Genomic DNA, 20523 nt, shown 5'->3' on the forward strand with positions numbered 1-20523 from the left:
CGAACAAAGCTAGATGATAAAGCAATGAAATGCATTTTTGTGGGCTACAACAATGAGAGCAAAGGGTACCGTCTTTATAATCCAACAACATGCAGGATTTTTGTCAGTAGAGATGTGGTATTTGTTGAAAATTCAGTACAGTCCATGTATAGCTTGTATAAAAGTCATGATACAAGCATACAAGACATGTTTGATGGGCTATTACCCATTGCAATTAGGGGAGATTCAGATTAGCCAGCCCCTACACAAGAAAATCCTCATGTAGAACATGTGGGACAGCTAGCAATTCAGCCCCCTTCTATGGAAGAAGTTGAAGATCTTGTCAGGGAAGAGCAAATAGCCATAGACAGAGCTAAGTCGGTGCCAAGATGGTTGCTGAAAACTTTGCAAGATAGCAAACTTGTAGCTTCATTGATAGGTAGAACAACGGCTAGTTCCAGCCATGCATTGAATATGCATCATGGGGAGTCTGCATTAGCCATGGGTGGTCTCTTTGATTCAGAAGAGACTTCTTCTTATGAAGAAGCACATGAGAATGAGCATTGGGTGCAAGCCATGCAGGATGAAATCTCTTCTATCATGAAGAACAATACTTGGGATCTTGTGGACTTGCTGAAAGGCAAGAATGCCATTGGAACAAAGTGGGTGTACAAAGTCAAAAGGAAGTCTGATGGTACTATTGACAGGTACAAAGCAAGACTTGTGGCTAAAGGCTATTTTGAGAGAAAGGGAATAGATTATGAGGAGACTTTTGTCAGAATATGCAGCGGAAATGATAACCAAACTTGGGTAGACAAGAGTAAGTAGACTGCAGAAAATAAACAGCACAAGAAACACAGAGAGATAGGTGTGTAAACTCTTCTCTATACACAAGATCCCGAGAAAACTGAATGAAGAAGTGGTGGGGACAAGGGGCCTATTTATATGCCCCTGGGAGAGCAGTCAGCCAGCAAAAAGATGCCCACGACTGTGTGAATGCAGTCGGCCAGCAGAAAAGATGCCCACGACTCTGTGAATGCAGTCGGCCAGCAGTCCAGAAGCCTACGCATCATCTTTGTGCAGTCGGCCAGCCACAGGACTGCTGTTGGGACAGTCGGCCAGCCCTGGAGTGCTCCTGCCAACCTCTGGCATCCCTCCCCACCACTAGAAAAAATGGAAAAAAATAGGAAAAAATACGGGGAGTGAGGAAAAATGATAAAACACCTTATACAGGGCGGGTACACCCACAATAGAGGCCCTGGTGTATAAATATAGACAAGAGATGACTTCTAACACCCCCTCTCAGCTCCTGGCCTTGAAACCAACCCAAGGGAGCTGAGTGCCGCCTGAGCGTAGCCTGTAGAGACTTCGTGAAGAGGTCCGCCGCATTGTCCTCCGTTGAACAATAAAGTAGCAAGATGTCACCAGCCAAGATCTTCTCACGTACAAAGTGATACTGTATCTCTATATGCTTGGACGGGCATGGAAAACCGGGTTCCGAGCAATAGCTATACAACTCTGGTTATTATCGCACTGGATGACTGTGGGCTCCCTCTATGGAAACCCAATCTCGCCTAGCATCCTCCGCAGCCATACAACCTCACAAGCAGCACCACAAGCAGCCCGGTACTCTGCCTCTGTCGAAGAAAGGGCAATAGTTGGTTGCCTCTTGCTGCTCCAAGAAACTGCTCCTGAGCCGAGGGTAAAACTGTATCGTGAAGTAGATCTCCTCGTGTCTGGATCTCCTCCCCAATCTGAGTCACTCCAACCTTGGAGCCTGACTCCATTCCCTCCTGTGTAAAAGAGTCCCAGATCCTTCGTACTCTGTAGATACCGCAAGATCCGCAATCCTGCGTCCCAATGAGACTTCAATGGCGTCTGCATAAAAGAGCTCAACAGCCCCACGGAGAAGCTCAAGTCCAATCTGGTGTTCAGCAACCAGATCAATGAACCAACCAACTTCCGATACTGCGAGGCATCAACTGGCTCACAAGGATCAGTAACGGTTAACTGTGTTCGGGTCCATCGGCGAGGTAATAGGCTTGCAGTTCTCCATCCCAAAGGCCTCAAGCAACTCATGAACATACCGCTGCTGAGAGACGAAAAACCCCCTCTGGGTCTGCCAGATCTCCAATCCCAAGAAGAAGTGGAGTAAGCCTAAATCGGTCATCTCAAACTCCTTTGACAAGGCAGCCTTCGTCACTCCAATGTGCTCCACATGACCGTCGCTGAGAATGAGATCATCCACATAAAGGATGATAAGCGTGACCATGCCGCGTTCCCGAAAGAGATACAGGTTCGGATCTGCAACCGATCTCTGAAATCCAATCCGAATAAAGAAGGAATCAATCTTCTGATTCCACGCCCTGGGAGCCTGCTTAAGACCATACAAGGCCGTACGTAACCTGTAAACCATCCCTTCAGATCCTGGAACAATAAAGCCTGGAGGCTGCTCAACGTACACCTCCTCCTGCAGGTCACCATTAAGGAACGCAGATTTTACATCCATTTGATACACGGGCCACCTCTGAGAAGAAGCAAGGGCAAGAACGGTCCGAATCGTGGACATCCGCGCTGTCGGTGCAAAGGTATCCTCGTAGTCGATGCCTGGCCGCTGAGCATAACCTTTAGCCACAAGTCTGGCTCTGTGTTTGTCCACCGACCCATCAGACGCGTATTTGGTCTTAAAGACCCATTTGACACCAATGACTGACCGCTTCGACGGCCTCGGTACCAACTCCCAAGTGTTGTTCTTCTCGATGGCATCAAGTTCCACGTGCATGGCTTTCCTCCAAGTATCCTGTGAAAGGGCTTCCTTTACGGAAGTGGGCTCTTTATCCCGCATGATACGAGACATCAAAGCATAGTTCACCTGAAGAAGCTCCGTTGTGTTGCTTTTATCTCGGACTCTATGTGATCTTCAAGGGCCGTCCTCTGTGGTCCACTCGGAGGGTAGCTCCGTGACACCTGACTCCCGAAGGGTGTCTAACAACCACCTAGGTACTCGAATAGATCGTGGAGCCTCCTGTGATCGCGGGGGCTCTACTCCAGCTGCGGGCTCAACCTCCTGTGATGACTGAGGTGGATCAACTGGAATGATAGTATGGGAATTATCATCAGACTCCTCTGGATCTCCAAGAAGTGGCGGCTCCTCGACAGTGGATGCTGGAACATGCTCGTCAAAGACCACATCCCGGCTGACAACAATCTCGTTCCTGTCTGGATCATACAACCTGTATCCCTTGGAAAGAGAGTTATACCCCACAAATACGAGCTTGCGGGACTTGGAGTCAAGCTTCCCCCTCTGCTTCTTTGGAATATGTACATGAAAAGTATGCCTCAAATGGAGTCATATGGGGTACTGAAGTCGTCGGAGATCGGTTGATGGTATAGACAGCCGTTGCCACAGCCTCACCCCAAAGTGGACGAGGAAGATCACGATGCTCCAGCATAGTCCTCGCCATCTCCACCACAGTCCTGTTCTTGCGTTCAACAACTCCATTCTCCGAAGGCGATCCAGTATTGGCCAGTTCCCTTTTGATGCCATGATCTGCACAAAATCTGAGAAATACAGTCGAGGAGAATTCACCCCCTTTATCAGCCCTGAGAGTCTTGACCTGAAATCCAGACTCTTTCTCCACCATCACATGCCAATCCTTGAACCGAGCAAAAGCTTGGTCCTTCTGGGAAAGAAAGTAGACCCACGTGAATATGGTACAATCATCAACAAGCAGCATGAAATAGAGAGATCCTCCCAAAGATGGTATCTGCTGAGGTCCACACAAGTCAGTGTGAATCAACTCCAATGGTTTCGAAGCCCGCCTGGAAGCTTGCTTCGGAAAGGATTCCTTGTGCTGCTTACCACGTATGCAAGAACTACAACGCCCTTGCCCACTACCAACATCTGGCAAGCCAACCACCATTTGGTCCCGGAAAGCTCGCCTCAATGCATCCACATTTAAGTGGCCAAAACGAAAGTGCCACAAATCTCCGACCTGAGAACCTGTCAATGTGGAGAGTGCAGAGAGCTTGTAGATACCATTCTCGACACCGCCTTCCCAAACAACCTGGCCAGTCTCACGGTCCCTTAGAGCAACTGAATGCTCCTCAAATTCCACCCGAAAGCCAGTCTTGCATACCTCATGCACTGACAGAAGATGAAAACCCAGAGCAGGGACATAAAGAACACGGGAAGCATGCTTGCCCCCCTTGCCGTCGGGAATAATCTCCATCCGGCCCTCACTATGTATCGGAATAGTGGAGTTGTCGCCAATAAAGATGCGACCTGACTGCCATTTCAGATCCAGAAAGAAGTCACGGGATGGAGTCATGTGCCTGGAAGCACCACTGTTAAGAATCCATTCCCGAGTATCCTTCGCGCGGTGAAGCCAACTGCCTCCTCGCTCAAAGATGATGAAGCATCGGAGTCCACCATCTCTAAGTGCACAAATGCCGGAGTCTTTGCAGCTGAGGCTGAGGAATCAGCACTCTTCCCTGTCCGCTTAGGGCACTTCCTCCAATAGTGGCCTTTCTCGCCACAATCATTACAGGATCTTTCGGCCTTCAGCTTCTCTCATTCTGAATCAGGCTTCTTCTCAGAAGACTTCTCCGGTGAAGCCTTCCCTTTGCCCTTGTTGTTATTCCGGCCTTTCGACCGTTGGCCAGTTAAGGCCTCCGAACCTCCGCTGTGAGGAGGGTTCGTGAAACGTTCCTCCTGGTCCAAGACCATTGGCACAAGCTCCTCCCAGGTAATGGTGCTGAGTCTGCCACTCGTAATCAATGAGGAATAGAAAGCAGAATACTGAGCAGGCAAGTGGGAAAGCAAAGTGATGGCCATGTCTTCAGATGATATCTCTTTCCTAGCTTGTAGGACTTCCTGCTGAAGGGCCTGCAGCTTGTTAATGTGTTCCCGCATCGTCGAGGACTTTGCAGGGTTCATAACCCGCATCTGCACTTCCAAGGAGATCCGTTTCATGGGTGATACCTTGTTATACAAAGAAGCCAAGTGCTCCCATATGCCTCTCACCAGCGTCATGTGCTTCACATGATTGATCACTTGTGGTGTGCAGTTGAGGAAAATAAATGACCGGACCCTGGCGTTGACATGATCCCACATGTGTGCCTGTGCCTCGCGGTCCTTCCTTGTCGACAGTAACTCCCCTTCCTCTGCTTCCGGCCGTGGAACTCCAATGATGATAAAATCAGCAAGGTCATATGACTCCAGCACCGACTCTATCATGACCTTCCAGATGCCGTAATTGGACCCGTCCAACTGACGATCCACTGGGAACGTGGGGAGAGTCGGAATCTTCACGTGCTTCTCAGCCATCTCTAGTAAATCTGCCATTGCGGAGAGTAACCTGAAAGGGTGGGTGGGTGGGAAATAAAAATCTGAAAACGTGCAAGTGGCTGTCCAGCACCTTAGCCCGCCTTCCTCTTGCACCTTCTCTTCCCGAACAGTCCAAAACAGTCCACCAATCAGCAGCCTAACGCTCCCCCTCTTGCTCAGAAAAACTCCCAAGATCTATCTCGAGCCTAGGGCTTTGATACCATGTCAGAATATGCAGCGGAAATGATAACCAAACTTGGGTAGACAAGAGCAAGTAGACTGCAAAAAATAAACAGCACAAGAAACACAGAGAGAGAGGTGTGTAAACTCTTCTCTATACACAAGATCTCAAGAAAACTGAATGGGGAAGTGGTGGGGGCAAGGGGCCTATTTATATGCCCCTGGGAGAGCAGTCGGTCAGCACAAAAGATGCCCACGACTGTGTGAATGCAGTCGGCCAGCAGAAAAGATGCCCACGGCTGTGTGAATGCAGTCGGCTAGCAGTCCAGAAGCCTACGCATCATCTTTGTGCAGTCGGCCAGCCACAGGACTGCTGTTGGGACAGTCGGCCAGCCCTGGAGTGCTCCTGCCAACCTCTGGCATCCCTCCCCACCACTAGAAAAAATGGGAAAAAATAGGGAAAAATACGGGGAGTGAGGAAAAATGATAAAACACCTTATACAGGGCGGGCACACCCACAACAGAGGCCCTGGTGTATAAATATAGACAGGAGATGACTTCTAACAACTTTTTCTCCTACTTCGAGAATGACTACAATAAGATCAATGATTGCATTGGCTGCACATAGAGGATGGAAAGCGCATCAATTGGACATCAAAACTGCATTCTTAAATGGGGATTGACAGGAGGAAGTATATTGTAAATCAGCCCATTAGTTTTGTAGTGCCTGGTGAGGAACATAAAGTATGTAGGTTACAAAAGCATTGTATGGGTTAAAGTAAGCTCCAAGAGCTTGGTATGATAAAATACATGCTCATCTAACCAGCCAAGGTTATGTGAATAGTCTAGCTGAAAGCACATTGTATGTGAAGAAAACTGGTGCCGATATTCTCAGTCATCTTGTATGTAGCTGATTTGATATGTCAGATTTGCAGCCTTTACACTACTATCTCGGCATACGGTTTATGCATAGAGATGATGGCATTGTTATGCAGCAAACTAAGTACATAAAAAGTTTGCTAAAAAGGTTTCACATGGATGAATGTAAGCCAATTTCTAGTCCAGTAGAACTAGGTGTACGACTTACTATGCATGATATTGGAGAGCCTTTTGAGGCCAGCATTTACAGCCAGGCAGTGGGATGCCTCATTTACTTGTGTGACACGAGGCTTGACATATCTTTTGGGGTGTCTTTGTTGAGCAAATTCATGCACAGCCCAGGCACAAAGCATTGGCAAGCAATCAAACGCATTTTTCGTTATCTTCAGGGTACCTTGGATCTTGGTTTGTTTTATCCCAGGGACGGCAGCTTGCAGCTTTATGCATACATTGATTCAGATTGGACTGGTGATTATGATACTAGGCAATCCACCAGTGGGAAGTGTTTTTTTCTTGGCAGTTCATGCATATCTTGGTTGAGCAAAAAGCAACCCACTGTTGCTACATCTACTTGCGAGGCTGAGTAAATGGGAGTCTTCACAATTACAATAGATTGTGTATGGATGAGGAGATTATTGGCTGATCTTCGTGAGTGTCAGCAGACACCCACCACCATTCTCACTGATAGCCAGAGTGCTATGGCCATGGCACGAAATCTCGTATTTCATGCACGTACCAAGCACATTGAGATTCATTATCACTATGTCAGAGAGAGGTTACATGCAGGGGAGATCAGTTTATCGTACTGCCCTACACAAGATAATGTTGTAGATCTGTTCACAAAGGCTTTACCTTGAGAGAAGTTTGAAGCTTTCTGCAAAGCTTTGGGCTTACTCTCATACAGAGAGTGATCTGCTACCTTGTATAGGTTCACACTTTCACTACAGGGGGGATTTGTAGGCATATGCTCACTTATGGTAGTGCCACGTGTGAACAGGGCTGATTCAAGAGGGAAATGAGCTAACCAATCTACCACACTTGGGTGATAGAAAGAGAGAGAGAGAGAGAGAGAGAGCTAGACACAAAATGTGTGGTGATCACAAAATGCAAGTCAACCCTTGCATGTGAGTCACATCCATATAATATAGAAGTACAAAAGTTATATGGATAGTGTCCTTTCACACTTGAAATCCAAGGGAAAAAACCACATGGAAAAGCTCATTTGAAGTCTAAGGTACCAAATCTGGACTCCCCGCATACTCTGTTTTCTACACACAAAACAGTGGATTAATTTACTAATCAATATTTAATCAGTACTAATCACTGTATTTTGGTGCAATTGAGGGTTCAAATTAACCATTAGGTATCTGATAGAGATCCCTATAACTTTAGATTTCAATTCGGAGTTGGTTTGATACTCCAACCATTCCGTACAAATTGGTTACCCTTGATTTAATGTAATTTTTGGAAATTTGTGTTGATAAATTTGTGAAAATCATCATTTTACATTTAACCCTTGGTTAATGCCTACAAATTACACTCAAATTCAAGATTATTCACAACCAGAGTTGCATTTGGGAATATGCATGAGAATGAATGCTATACGCATTATGTATTGGGCACATTACATCCGTGTAAAAATGGGAACAGACACTGCCCTTGTCCAGAATAAGGCAAGAGGTAAGACCTCCCGCATAGATTTGGGTTTGTATTGCATAATGACAAAAGATAAACATAAAAAGCCCAAAGGAACTGTTCTTGAGTTCAAATCTTGTCGGATAGATCAATTTGGTCTCTTGGGATAGTTTCCTACGACGTTAAAAAGTTCTCTTCTCTTCTCTCTCTTCTTCTCTCTCTCTCTCTCTCTCTTTCTCTCTTCTGTGTGAGCTTCTTCTCCCTGCATCTAACCCTAATTTGCAGGAAGCATTGCTGTGTGTGAGTGTGTGAGTCCCCCAACAGCAGCCACCATGAAGCTTTCCCCATTGTCCTTGGAGGGTATGAATGATATCAATCCAGATGCTCCGGATGGACTCCGCCAGTGGGGTGAGGGTGCCCTTGATGGCGAGGGGGGGAACAACCCCAGAGATGGTCTATAATGCCAAGTGGGCTCACTATCACTATCAATGAGAGAAGGACTGTGACGCTAGATCCTCAGGAAGGCCTATTGGTGCTTCCGCATGTGGTCAGGGCCACCTTGAAGCTTCTCCCACTGTCACGACCTTGTGTTTTTCTCTGGACAGTATGCAGGTGTGCACGGGGACATGGTGGACAGTGTGAATGGCATCAGATTGGAGTCAAAAAAAAAAGTAAACCCATTTGTGGACAACCCCAAGTGTGAAGGGGGCCAAGTGATTAAAGTCTTTTCTCATAACCCATGGGGACAAAGGGTTTTGGAGGGGACAAAGGTTTAAAAGCCTTTAAAAATAAAAGAACCCCTTTTAGGGGATAATCGTGGCCTTTATGCTTCGAGGGAGTCGAGCTGCAGCTTCAGTTGCATGTGCTTTTTGGGAGGCGACTGCTGGATTCTGAAGGAGGGAGCTTCTAAGTCTTTCTCTGTCGACTGATTGCCTGAACTCCACGTGGATGGACTGCACATGGGCTGGACAGAGGAACAGAGTTGAACAGCAGGTTGGCGGTCTGTTTGCAGGTGGCACGCGGGGGCTGAACAGCACGTGGAGGCTCTCCCTCTCTAACTACAAGTCGGGCCAGCAGACGGGGGTGCTTTTTCTTTGACGGCTGGTCACCAAGGAGCGCAGGTGGGCAGATTGCAGGGCAGTGCACAGCTCAGCAAGCTCACCCACTCTCTATCTCCCCTTTTGGAAAGCAGCCAGATTGCAGTGCTCTCGCTCTTTCTCTCTCTATCTCTCTCTCTCTCTCTCTGCTGAAAAGCGGACAGATTTGCAGGAAGGGCTGGTCGGGCAGATGTAGCAGAGATACATGCTTTACTGGCTTGGAAAAGAGGCTGGTGGGCTGGCTGCAGGAAGCGCCCAGCCAACAGATTCTCACACCCTTTCTCTTGAAAGGAGGCCGGCTCTAGGAAGTGCAAGACTGTCAGTGTTTTCGATGAGGAGAGCAGCAGAGACTAGATTGACTAGAGCACATGCAGCCCTGGGTGGTTTGGAGAGGATGTGTTCGCAGGTTCAGTTTCAGGAACCTCGAACGAAACTTTGGCTTTTTGACACTCTAGTGACATCAGCTATGCTTTATGGAGTGCAGATATGGGGACCTTCAGTGGGCCATCACAGCGTAGGCGGGTGGAGAGGTATGGAGAGGCCTTTGGTATCTATGATTGCTAGGATTATTCGAGCCAAGGCCGTGGTACCTCATGAGATTATTCGAGCAGAGCTGGCGGCTGCCCCTCTGGTGATTGAGGCTCTTACGAGATCAGTCTCCTACATACATGGCTTGTGGGATCTCCCCCGAGACAGATATGCACGCCTCGCCCTTGAGTCCTCCCGACAGTTAGCTTTACAGGGAGACACGGCTTGTTGGTATGGACAGATGACATCTTGGTTCCAGGCACATGGTTTTAGCATGGACAGATTGCCTCCCTTCTAGTATTCTCTAGAGGCACCCTCTCTCACTCTCACACGGACAGAGATTACCAGACTCATCCGTCAGGATTTAGTTCAGCTGGACATTAGGAGGACATGGATACAGCCGACTGAGGAGCTGGGCACGAAGATGGCTTTCTACAGAGAGCATTTTCTTTAGCTCACAGCAGATGGTTTTGTGATCAGGCCCAGTTACATGGATGTACACTTGTCTCATGCAGTACGATGTGCTATTGGTCAGATTCGCACATCCTCACACCAGCTTGAGATTGAGATTGGCCGATATAGAGGTATACCAGCTGAGGCCAGGATATGCCGAGTATGCCATGGGGAGCCAGAGCTGCATTATATATGCCATTGTACTGCATACTATCAGATACGTGGTCGTTTCCACTGTTTATTCAGAGAGGGTTTTGGACCACTTTCCAGAGTCATGGGGTACCAGGACCAGAGGTGTTTGGGATTGTTCTTGCTTGAGCTGCTTCTTTAGTCCAGCCATCACTGCGCCAGATGGACCACAGCAGCAGCAGGACATGGATACCACCCACACCAGCGGTACACTGATTGATCGTGCGATTGAGCTTGGGTGGTCCTGACGCCCACGACTACGGAGGAGGGCATCCCAGCATAGACGGAGGTTGCAGCGGCGGATTCGGATTATTCTTGCGAGACATGCGGGACACCTAGTCAGGGTGCTGACCACAGAGGATATTGAGGAGATCCGCTAGCGTCCGATGCGGCACATATTATGAGATGGAGGCACCTCCATAGTGTACCCCCCCGTCCCACATGATATTGTATCCCCTCACTATACTCCACTCACCTCCATAGCGTAGCCCCCCCTCACTATATTCACACCCTATAAGGGTTTCTATTTGCCTTCCGGTTCCAGTTTCATTTTCTAGGTGCCAGTAGTATCATCTTTATTTTTCTTTTTCATTTTCTGGTTTTTTAATCCAGACATTGTATCAGATCCACCATGATGTAACTTTTTGGTCTCATAGGTCATTATGGCCTTTTGAAGACGTTAATATAACATTTCATTTCATTTCATTTCTTATGGAAGGCAGCGCAGGACTGCTGGCCAGAGGCAAGGCTGAAGGAGGCACACAACTAGGTCTATTATGGAAAGGGCTTATGGACTGTTTCGTGGCAGTGCATGTGGCTACGAACATGAGCAATTCCGGGACTGTTTTGAAAGTGTTTATGGGCTGTTTTTGTTTGGCTGCAAATTCAGCTATGTGCTTGGGTTTTTGGCTGCAAGTACAGGTCACTTGGTTATGTTTCTTGGCATGGGAGTGATGCAAGCTCGTATGGCTGCGTGCTCATGGAGCAGATTGTTTTCTTCCTGCTAGAAAGGAACAGAGGGACCTACAGTTATGGGCATCTCTATGTTTCCAGATGTTTCATGAGGGAACAGGTAACTAGATGTATGCCGTTGTTGGCACTGTTGTTGAATGATGCCATGAATGGTTCTGTATGGAAACAGGACAGAAGTTTGAAAGGGAAACATGCCTAAGGGTTTCATGTGGAAACAGGTCGTAGGTTTCTCGAGGAAACATGTTTTTGGGTTTCTCCAGGAGATAGGTCACATGCAGGCAGAAGGTACAGGAATGGACACATGTTTGGTACAGCCTTGCTACTGATTGGGCCGAGGACAGGGAATCCATGACAGAGATGGATAGTACCCTTGGAAGGTAGAGAGGGTTGGTACAAGTGTGTCGATTGTATGGTATGCTGTGCTGTGATACGAGTTCTCTTTTGAGAGACAGTTTGGGAGTCTGTGTTGTGATGCAGAAGCACTGGATGTGTCGGGGTGTGATGCTGTTCATAGGGTGAGAGGCTATGGATGGTTGTGGCAGTCCTGATCATAGGAGAAAGCTTCTGTATGCAGACTCAATGTGAGAGAGTCTTTCGATGTGAACAATGGCTAGACTTGTTTGTGGATGCCGAGTGGACAAGAAGCCATGATGCAGGTTCTTTGTTGGCTTCAGGGGTTCTACTGTGACGCCTGAGTTTCTAGCCTTATTGTAATAAAAGCTCTTAAAATCAATTAAAGAAATACCTCAAGGGGCGCCACTGCGTTTTGGGGCCAATCGGTGTCCGTGTACTGTTTGCAGGAGCACTCTAGCTCCCCTTGTTTGTTTTCCTTTTCTAGGTTCTCAATGGTGTTGAAGTGTTCTATGTGCGAGTGTTTGTTTCACCGCCCGTCAGATTACTGAAGGCCGGTTTCAGCCACTGTCCTCAGAGGGTATGAATGATATCAAGCTAGATGCTCTAGATGGACTCTGTTGGTGGGTGAGGATGCTCTCGATAGTCTCGTTGCAATGAGCTCTACAAATATGCCACGCATCAATACTTCTGCAAATCTCCCATCTTTGGCAAGAACCGCGGTCCGTGAGTCCAATGATCAGTAGAGGGAGATGGAACTAGAACTGGAACTGGAACTGCAGAGATACAGAGATGAGAGAGATGAGAGACCCGCAAGGCAAGACCCCCACCATTCTCCTCATCTGCCATGGTGGCGTTGACCTCAGTGGCCAAGTACTGTGCCCCTTGTAACTATACGGCGGGAGGGGGTCCGATCCGTAGTGAAAATGCGGAGATTTCTCTGCCAAACTTGTTGAGCCTTCCGGCAATCCCAAAGGCAATGTCGGTGGGACTCCTGTGTCAAAATACGCAGCGGAAATGATAACCAAACTTGAGACCACAAGAGCAAGTAGAGTGCAGAAAATAGACAGCACAAGAGAAGGAGAGAGATAGGCATATAACTTTTCTCTATACACAAGATCCTGAGAAATAACTGAATGAGTACACTGTGGGGCAATGGGGCCTATTTATATGGCCCCATCATGCAGTCGGCCAGCACTAGTGGCCCTCACGACTGGGCACATCCAGTCGGCCCCTCCTGATGAAGTCGGCCAGCAGAGAAAAATACCACGATCCCTCCTGATGAAGTCGGCCAGCTACACATGAGTGCAGTCGGCTAGCATCAAAGGCTCCTGCCAACCTGTGGCAGCCACCCACATCACGGAAAAAATGGGAAAAAATTACGGGGAGTGAGGAAAAATGATAAAACACCTATACGGGGCGGGCACACCCACAACAGAGGCCCTGGTGTCTGATAAAGACAGGAGATGACTTCTAACACCCCCTCTCAGCTCCGATACTGCGAGGCAACAACTGGCTCACAAGGATCATTAACGGTTAACTTTGTGTTTGGGTCCATCGGCGAAGTAATAGGTTTGCAGTTCTCCATCCCAAAGGCCTCAAGCAACTCATAAACATACCGCTGCTGAGAGACAAAAAACCCCCTCTGGGTCTGCCAAATCTCCAATCCCAAGAAGAAGTGGAGTAAGCCTAAGTCGGTCATCTCAAACTCCTTTGACAAGGCAGCCTTCGTCACGCCAATGTGCTCCACATGATCGCTGGTGAGAATGAGATCATCCACATAAAGGATGATAATCGTAACCATGCCGCGTTCCCGAAAGAGATACAGGTTAGGATCTGCAACCGATCTCTGAAATCCAGTCCGAACAAAGAAGGAATCAATCTTCTGATTCCAAGCCCTGGGAGCCTGCTTAAGACCATACAAGGCCTTACGTAACTTGTAAACCATCCCTTCTGATCCCGGAACAACAAAGCCTGGAGGTTGCTCAACATACACCTCCTCCTCCAGGTCACCACTAAGGAACGTAGATTTTACATCCATTTGATACACGGGCCACCTCTGAGAAGAAGCAAGGGCAAGAACGGTCTGAATCGTGGACATCCGTGCTGTCGGTGCAAAGGTATCCTCGTAGTCGATGCCTGGCCGCTGAGCATAACCTTTAGCCACAAGTCTGGCTTTGTGTTTGTCCACCGACCCGTCTGACGCATATTTGGTCTTAAAGACCCATTTGACACCAATGACTGACCGCTTCGACGGCCTCGGTACCAACTCCCATGTGTTCTTCTCGATGGCATCAAGTTCCACCTGCATGGCTTTCCTCCAAGTATCCTGTGAGAGGGCTTCCTTGACGGAAGTGGGCTCCTTATCCCGCATAATACGAGACATCAGAGCATAGTTTACCTGAAGAAGCTCCGCTGTATTGCTTTTGTCTCGGACTGTGTGTGATCTTCGAGGGCCGTCCTCTGTGGTCCACTCGGAGGGTAACTCCGTGACACGTGACTCCCGAAGGGTGTCCAACAACCACCTAGGTACTCGAATAGATCGTGGAGCCTCCTGCTGTTGCGGGGGCTCTACTCCAGCTGCGGGCTCAACCTCCTGTGTTGACTGAGGGTGATCAACTGGAGCAATGGTCTGGGAATCATCATCAGACTCTTCTGGATCTCCAAGAAGTGGCGGCTCCTCGACAGTGGATACGGGAACATGCTCATCAAAGACCACATCCCGGCTGACAACAATCGCATTCCTGTCTGGATCATACAATCTGTATCCCTTGGAAAGAGAATTATATCCCACAAATATAACCTTGCGGGACTTGGAGTCAAGCTTCCCCCTCTGCTTCTTCGGAATATGTACATACGCATCACTCCCAAAAACACGGAAGTGCGAGACATTAGGTTTCCTGCCAAAGTATGCCTCAAACGGAGTCATATTAGGTACTGAAGTCGTTGGAGACCAGTTGAGGGTATGGACAGCCGTTGCCACAGCCTCTCCCCAAAGTGGACGAGGAAGATCACGATGCTCCAGCATGGTCCTCGCCATCTCCACCACAGTCCTGTTTTTGCGTTCTACAACTCCATTCTCTGAAGGCGATCCGATACTGGCCAGTTCCCTCTTGATGCCATGGTCTGCACAAAATCTGAGAAATACAGTCGAGGAGAATTCACCCCCTTTGTCAGCCGTGAGAGTCTTTACCTGCAATCCAGACTCTTTTTCCACCATCACGTGCCAATCCTTGAACCGTGCATAAGCTTGGTCCTTCTGTGAAAGAAAGTAGACCCACGTGAATCTGGTACAGTCATCAACAAGCAACATAAAATAGAGAGATCCTCCCAATGATGGTGTCTGCTGAGGTCCACACAAGTCAGTGTGAATCAACTCTAACGGATTCAAAGCCTGCCTAGAAGCCTGCTTCGGAAAGGATTCCCTGTGCTGCTTACCACGTATGCAAGAACTGCAACGTCCTTGCCTGCTGCCAACATCTGGCAAGCCAACCACCATCTGGTCTCGGAAAGCTCGCCGCAGTGCATCCACATTTAAGTGGCCAAAACGAAAGTGCCACAGATCTCTGACCTGAGAACTTGTCAACGAGGAGAGTGCAGAGAGCTTGTAGATACCATTCTCCACACCGCCTTCCCAAACAACTTGGCCAGCTTCACGGTCCCGTAGAGCAACTGAATGCTCCTCAAATTCCACCCGAAAGCCAGTCTTGCATACTTCATGCACTGACAGAAGATGAAAACCCAAAGCAGGGACATAAAGAACACGGGAAGCATGCTTGCCCCCCTGGCCGTCGGGAATAATCTCCATCCGGCCCTCACTGTGTATCAGAATAGTGGAGTTGTCGCCAATAAAAATGCGACCTGACTGCCGTTTCAGATCCAAAAAGAAGTCAGGGGACAGAGTCATGTGGCTGGAAGCACCACTGTCAAGAATCCATTCCCGGGTATCCTTTGCGGTGAAGCCAACTGCCTCCTCATTCGAAGACGATGAAGCATCGGAGTCCGTCATCTCTAAGTGCACAAATGCAGGAGTCTTTGCAGCTGAGGCTGAAGAATCAGCACTCTTCCCAGTCTGCTTAGCACACTTCCTCCAATAGTGGCCTTTCTCGCCACAATCATTGCAGGATCGTTCGGCTTTCAGTTTCTCTCGTTCTGTGTCGGGCTTCTTCTCAGAAGACTTCTCCGGTGAAGCCTTCCCTGCCCTTGTTGTTATTCCGGCCTTTCGACCGTTGTACAGTTAAGGCCTCCGAACCTCCGCTGTGAGGAGGATTCGTGAAACGTTCCTCCTGGTCCAAGACCATGGGCACAAGCTCCTCCCAAGTAATGGTGCTGAGCCTGCCACTCGTAATCAAAGAGGAGTAGAAAGCGGAATATTGAGCAGGCAAGTGGGACAGCAAAGTAATGGCCATGTCTTCAGATGATATCTCCTTCCCAGCCTGGAGGACTTCCTGCTGAAGAGCCTACAGCTTGTTAATGTGCTCTCGCATTGTCGATGACTTTGCAGGGTTCATAACCCGCATCTGCACTTCCAAGGAGATCCTCTTCATGGGTGATTGTCACCAGGAGGTGAAACTTTTTGCAGGTGTTTTCTTTATTTACATTTCTTTATAAATATATATTTTTCTTTTCTTTCTCTTTGGTTGCTGTTGTTTTCCCCCGGGATCTCTTGGAAGGGCTTGGGTCATTGCAATGTCAGAATGGGTCAGCCAGTGGGACTTTGGACCAGTGGTTAGCTAAGCCTGAGAACTGCACTGAAAGATGAATGACAGTGTCCAGGACATGGCCACTGAATGAGGGCATAGGCCGGTTTACACTAGTAAGTGGCCGCCACCGAAATGTGAATGTATCTTGAATTCTAAGCAAATTCTGAAGTGACCATAGTGGTCAAAGATGGTCAGGAGACCAGAAGGAATGCAGATGACATCATCCCTAAAATCTAGGGAACTGCTATTTTGGGCAGTGGCGGAATTGAAAAGTGTTCGCGTCAGTTTGTGCGGAATGTCAAGGGGACCAAAAGCTGGCAAAGGACTGTTGTGAGAATGTGAACCAGTCAGGAGATTTTTAGCTTGGAAGATTGCATGTGGAAAAGGCTTAAAAATGTGCCAAGTGTCAAATTTATGTGCATTTTCCACACTGGGAAGAGGGAAGCGTGGGATTTTGGGCTGAATGAGGCTCATTTGCAGCCATTATGGTGGATTGTTGTAGGTTAAGAGCTATTGTGGTGCACTCCCTTGCCCTGCAACTCATGTATTGAGGGTTGAGCTTGCTCCCCACAGTCTCTCTCTCTCTCTCTCTCTCTCTCTCTCTCTCTCTCTGGGTTTTTTTATCCAGACATTGTATCAGATCCACCATGATGTAACTTTTGGTCTCATAGGTCATTATGGCCTTTTGAAGACGTTAATATAACATTTCATTTCATTTCATTTCTCTTGCAGACTATGGTAATGCTCTCATCAGATAAAATCAGGTACAGTTGTGTGAATTTCATGCTTATATGCAGAGGCTAGTTGCCTCCTTGAACAGGAACCGGTGTAGTTAGTTCCTACACCAAAGCAGGGACAGAAGAGGGTAATAACCTCTTCAATACAACGCTGTTTCAGCACTGTTTAGGTGCTGTTTTTGGGCTATTATGTTGCCCGGTTGATGCCAGAATGCAATAGGACTTTGCTAAAGTCTTCCAGGACAGTACAAGGGTTAATTTGGGCTGAAAACAGAGCTGAAAACAGGTCTGTGCAGAAAATTACAGCAAGCTGAATTGTGATGTTTTGGACTCCATTGGGTAGTCTGATGCCTATGGAAGTGAGCCTGTCAGTTGGGACTCATTCTGAGATGTTATGGAACAGTTTTAGTGCAGTTATGTTGGCAAATTTCTCCCAGAATTTGTAAAACTCAGCTGGTGCAAGTAGAGTGCTCTGTTGCACTCGTACTTTGTATTTTCCAACTTTTTAACAATAAAGAAATACCGCAAGGGGCGCCGGACTTCGGGGCCAATGTGTTGTTGAGCGAGGGAGCGAGGATTCTGTGATTGTGTGTCTGAGTAAGTCCAGGTTATTTGTGAACGAATTACCGCTTTATGTGTCCATAGACCGGTTTTATGGTTCCGTTGCCGGGACAGGGTCCTCTTTTTTGCAAGAGCCCGGACACGGATTGAATTGGGTGAACAGGAGACACACATAGTGAGGTACAACTGATTACAGGTGAGAAAGAGTACGGTCTCTTTCTTTGGATACAGGTTCCCTTAAACTTTCAGTTGACAGTATGACAGACAAAGGGAAAGGCAAGCTCCCTGCCGAAGAGAGTTCCTCTTCTACTCGCAGACAGCGTATAGAGGTGACAGGTGTCCAGGTGTCAGCCTCTGCTCGGACGGAGCCAGTAGTACAGCCAGCCTTGTTAGAGGAAGAACAAGAACAAGAGGATTTGTTTCAGGCATAGCTTCTTAGCATGCTTGGAACTTTTCAGCAGCTAGTTAAGAATCCCAGAATGAAGAAATTTTTGCAGTCAAGGACAGGGGATTCCCAGGCTGAATTATCTCAGCATGCAGTAGAGAGGGCACAGGAACACGTGCCAAGGATGCCACAGCATAGCAGTGGCAGCTGATCCAGTGCAGCATGTTACACAGGTACATGATCAGGCAGTTAATGGTCAATACTGCAAGCAAAAGAAGATCATGAAATTGTATCAAGAACAAAAACTTATACAAGACTATGTCTTACGGCAAATTTCTCCCAGAATTTGTAAAACTCAGCTGGTGCAAGTAGAGTGCTCTGTTGCACTCGTACTTTGTATTTTCCAACTTTTTAACAATAAAGAAATACCGCAAGGGGCGCCGGACTTCGGGGCCAATGTGTTGTTGAGCGAGGGAGCGAGGATTCTGTGATTGTGTGTCTGAGTAAGTCCAGGTTATTTGTGAACGAATTACCGCTTTATGTGTCCATAGACCGGTTTTATGGTTCCGTTGCCGGGACAGGGTCCTCTTTTTTGCAAGAGCCCGGACACGGATTGAATTGGGTGAACAGGAGACACACACAGTGAGGTACAACTGATTACAGGTGAGAAAGAGTACGGTCTCTTTCTTTGGATACAGGTTCCCTTAAACTTTCAGTTGACAGTATGACAGACAAAGGGAAAGGCAAGCTCCCTGCCGAAGAGAGTTCCTCTTCTACTCGCAGACAGCGTATAGAGGTGACAGGTGTCCAGGTGTCAGCCTCTGCTCGGACGGAGCCAGTAGTACAGCCAGCCTTGTTAGAGAAAGAACAAGAACAGGAGGATTTGTTTCAGGCACAGCTTCTTAGCATGCTTGGAACTTTTCAGCAGCTAGTTAAGAATCCCAGAATGAAGAAATTTTTGCAGTCAAGGACAGGGGATTCCCAGGCTGAATCATCTCAGCATGCAGTAGAGAGGGCACAGGAACACGTGCCAAGAATGCCACAGCATGTAGAGCAGACACTAGCAGTGGCAGCTGATCCAGTGCAGCATGTTACACAGGTACATGATCAGGCAGTTAATGGTCAGGGCAGTAATGCACAAATGGTTCTGCCGACCATTCCTCCTTTGGTTGCTGCCCAACTTGGTTATTTTGGTGGTGGGTCTATTTTCCAGGCCATGGCTAGACCGCCCACAGCTTTGCCAGGTTTGATGCCAAGAGGGTCACCAGGACTGATACCTACAGAATTTGTGAACCTTCTTCATGCCAACATAGGTGTGCAGCATGGACTTCAGACACATTTCAGTCCAGTTTTGATGCCTGTAGCACCTGTTAATGTGGTTGAATTTTCTCAGCCTAGTGGACAAAGGGCAACAAGGATTGGTGCAGAAGGATTTACCATTCTTACAGCTGCCAGTCTATGATTACTTGACCCCCAAGAGCAGTAAGCAAAAGGATTACAAAGAAGGTGGTCAAGCAGTGAAGTTTGAGACTTTCAGTGGGATGCAGGACAAATTGAAAGCGCCAACTTTCATTCAGCAGTTTGATGCAGCTTTCACTGGAGGCAACTTCACAGAGTCTTCTAAGGTGCGGAAGGCTGCTACTTTCTTGAAAGCTAACGCATTGCAGTGGTGGACGTCACTGTTGATGCAAGGACAGGCACCTGCTACATGGGTCCAATTCAAGCAGCAGTTCTCTTTTGCATGGCTGACAAACACCTTTGAAGTGGATGTGATGACAGCATGGCACAAACTGGATGCAGCTAATTGTACAAATCTAGAAGAGTACAATAAGAAGTTTTGGGATGCACTCTTGCCAGTAACTTCTTACAGGACAGTGCCATTGTCAGAGCAAATAGAGAAGTACTGCTGTGGTTTGCCCAAAGAGATCAGGGATTACTGTATTAAGACCAATGTTTCCAACATGACTCAACTAATTGAGAATGCAAACATGGCTAATGCACTGCTTCAGGGAGGTTTAGGTGGTTTCAAGAGCACAGTGAAGAAGGAACCTCAAGGCAAAGGACAGAAGAGGCCACCGTATGGCAAGTCATTTGAAGACAGAAAGGCATTGATGCAAGCTGGGAAATGTTTCATCTGTGAACAGAAAGGGCATATGGTTGCAAAATGTCCACAACAGCCAGCAAAAGATGCGGAGGATAAACAAGGGCCACCCAAGAAGAAGACAATGCCGAGTGCAGGATTGATACCTGACATGGTTGGTGACCAGCCATGTGATCATGCGACAGAATTGTGCAGAGCATGGGGTAAAATCAGAGATGCTACAGTGCTGATTTTCTTTGACCTTGGTGCTCGAGCCAACTTTATTTCACCGGCATTGGCAAGCCAAGTTGGGAATTCGTGCTGAAGAGATGGGACCAGTTGGACAGGCTGATTTGGCCTGCCCTGGGCATTCAGTTCCTGTCACTCCTATACTTGGCAAACTTCACATGCATATACAGAGTTATGTCGACACAGAGGAGTTTCTTATCATGCCCTTGGAAGGAT

The 20523-nt window shown here is 47.8% G+C and overlaps 1 protein-coding gene and 1 pseudogene across 7 annotated transcripts in view; both read left to right on the top strand.

Annotated features, from left to right (window-relative positions):
- The window catches only part of LOC147608860 (Serine/Threonine-kinase), an 82569-nt gene that overhangs the window by 33907 nt on the left and 28139 nt on the right, over positions 1-20523 (top strand). The window lies entirely within an intron of this gene.
- LOC147608861 (uncharacterized) lies at positions 18925-20153 on the top strand (annotated as a pseudogene).

This window comes from Cibotium barometz, chromosome 52 (assembly GCF_041138505.1).
Source record: "Cibotium barometz isolate CiBa-2024 chromosome 52, ASM4113850v1, whole genome shotgun sequence".
Taxonomy (NCBI): Eukaryota; Viridiplantae; Streptophyta; class Polypodiopsida; order Cyatheales; family Cibotiaceae; genus Cibotium; species Cibotium barometz.